This window comes from Sinocyclocheilus rhinocerous, unplaced genomic scaffold (genome assembly GCF_001515625.1).
Source record: "Sinocyclocheilus rhinocerous isolate Xijiao unplaced genomic scaffold, SAMN03320098_v1.1 scaffold659, whole genome shotgun sequence".
NCBI classification, from domain to species: domain Eukaryota; kingdom Metazoa; phylum Chordata; class Actinopteri; order Cypriniformes; family Cyprinidae; genus Sinocyclocheilus; species Sinocyclocheilus rhinocerous.
In genome coordinates, this window is record NW_015652995.1 from 2,097,349 (window position 1) to 2,100,005 (window position 2,657).

The window sequence follows — 2,657 nt, forward strand, 5'->3', positions numbered from 1 at the left end:
AGCTGCGCAAAACCACGTTCATATTCACGCGATTTTTTGCGCAGCTCGTCAGTGAACATCAGCTCTGTGTAGTTAATGCTGCTCAATGTGAAAGCACGCACGTGATGGAGATTTACCGCTGATTACAAACCGGCTTTCTGACAAGATGCGCGTTAAATATCGCATGCAATTTATCGTGCAGCCCTACTGGAAATTCAACCAAAAATATTTATATATTAAATAAAAATGTTTTAAAAAAATTTAAATAGATTTTTTAATAGTTTACATCACTCATGTAATTATTTTCTGCTTTTTAAGATAAGACTGGCAGCAGTGCAGAAACAGCTTGTTATATAGGGTCTCTTCGAAATACAAACTAAGTAATTTGATTATGAAATTAATTACGGATGTAACGATTAACCGTGAGCCGGTTGAAAATCGATTCAAATATGTGACAATTCAAATCGGTTGAGATGCTAAACAAATCGCGATTCAATTAGGGGTAGGAGTTTATATGAATGTATGTCTGAGGGGAACTTACTGTCTTTAAAATTATTATATTCAATGGCTTCTCCTATATTCTTAGTTATATTTAGTGCCACAGTTTACCAGGAAGTGACGATTTTGTTCTCTTTGACTCGTTGGATGGAAACGGTGCCGTATTAGCATATGTTTTATGCAATATTCCAGTTTTGCGCATAAGTTTAATTCGAATCTTTGGACGGAAACATAGCTACTGATAAGACATGCTTGGTCTCTTCTGTGAGAAATGGTTAGAGGAGACCCCTCTGGATTGCATGCTAGATTCCTCACTGTACACAATGGCCTTGGAGAGAGTATGGCCAGGCTTGGCAGCATTGATGTCTTTGTCAAACTAAATCAAACTGTATGACCATTTCTCAACACATCTTGGAGTGTGACATGTTGTTCTTGGATTATTTGTGGTAGGGGTGGGCGATATAACCAAAATCTTTTATCACTGTATGAATAATTTTATATTATGGTAATTATATAAATAAATTGCTGGAAATTAGGGCTGCACGATAAATCGCATGCGATATTTAACGCGCATCTTGTCAGAAAGCCGGTTCTGTAATCAGCGGTAAATCTCCATCACGTGCGTGCTTTCACATTGAGCAGCATTAACTACACAGAGCTGATGTTCACTGATGAGCTGCGCAAAACCACGTTCATATTCACGCGATTTTTTGCGCAGCCTAAAATTAATATTATTAAATGGATAGTTCAAACTATAAATTCTGATTGCATAAGCAGCAATGGAAAAGATGTAAAATAGTCTATGATTTTATACCTGCAAATGTACATCAGTTAAATTCTTTATTATAAAATGGATACCTCCAGTCCTTGATTATGATTATGAGCTATGCTCTAAGCCATTGTAAAATACTCCGTAAACACACACCTCTGACCTCATTACATCAGTAATTACCTCATCAGCTTTTAGGAGAACAACCATTCTGCTAAATGTTGCTGAAGAACTACGTTGCTTGGCAGAATAATTATTTTTTAATTATTACATTTTTGTTATTGCGTCTGAACATCAGTTAATTCTTTACTAATGCATCAAGTGCTATTGCTTGGCAACTGTAATCAACTAAACTCTGTGTATAACACCCCTAAATGTCACATTCTTCTTTGTCTTGACTTGTTAGAGACACATCTCTGTGTTTTTTCATTACTCCTTGCTTTGTCATCACTTAAGTAACGTAAATCAGTCCTGCCTTTTTTGTGGGTTTTAGCACATAATCAGTGAAGTTGTGAATAAGAAGCTGAAACCCAATTCTGTCTTAAGTATGCAACTAATTGGTTCCGTTTCAATTGCAAGCTGGCATGTCTCGGGCCTGTAAGGCGCAGGGAAATGTCTGGTATGTGTTTGTAACCGCCTGCCATTCACAACCCATTAAATCTAGATTTTGACACGCCCTCACTGGCCACTCGCATGAACGGTGTTTTGCTGATGATTTTTTAAGCATTTTGTAATCTAAAGACTTCTCATATCCAAAATATTCATAATTCCTTTGTCAGAAATCCAAAACTTGTGATTGTTGGATCGTAAAATGAACGATTTTCTATGATCCTGTCATATTTGACGGCCTTGTGCTTTTTTTGTCAGGCTTTAGTTGCTGCTGAATCAATTTATTTTTTCCTAATGTAAGGTGTAGGGTTGCATTCACCCATCTTTTCATGTTTAACAAGGGCTTTCATATTAAACATAAGAACAAAAAGGACTTATTCATTTGATTCATGTCAAAATGTCATGTTAGTGTTGGTGCAAAATGGACTGGGTCCATTACTGTAAGTGAAAGAAGCTCATATTTGCAAACACGCAATTGTGAACAGGATATTTGATGGTTAAAAATCCCCCAGAGCAGCTTATATTGACCACTGGCTTTAGAAATAGCACTACCAGTGCATCATATTGGCAGTGAACATGCAATACATCTTTTGAAATCACTGATGTCCTGAGTTCAGGGCTCGCAAAATTTCAAAATCCCTGGTAGCCCTTCGGGCAGGCATTCTTCAGATTTTGGTAGCCCAAAAATGAATTTAACTAGCCCGAATAAAAGATATTGCATTTTTTCTTCAAATAACAAGTCAAGAGAGTAGGGGTGCAACGGATCACAAATCTCACGGTTTGGATTATATTACATTATCAT

The 2,657-nt window shown here is 36.8% G+C and overlaps 1 protein-coding gene and 1 pseudogene across 1 annotated transcript in view; one reads left to right on the plus strand and one right to left on the minus strand.

The window, feature by feature from the left end:
* LOC107715198 (reticulocalbin-2-like) overlaps positions 1-1,456 on the minus strand; it is a 15,758-nt pseudogene extending 14,302 nt beyond the window's left edge.
* The window catches only part of LOC107715240 (phosphatidylinositol 4-phosphate 3-kinase C2 domain-containing subunit alpha-like), a 38,174-nt gene that overhangs the window by 2,702 nt on the left and 32,815 nt on the right, over positions 1-2,657 (plus strand). The window lies entirely within an intron of this gene.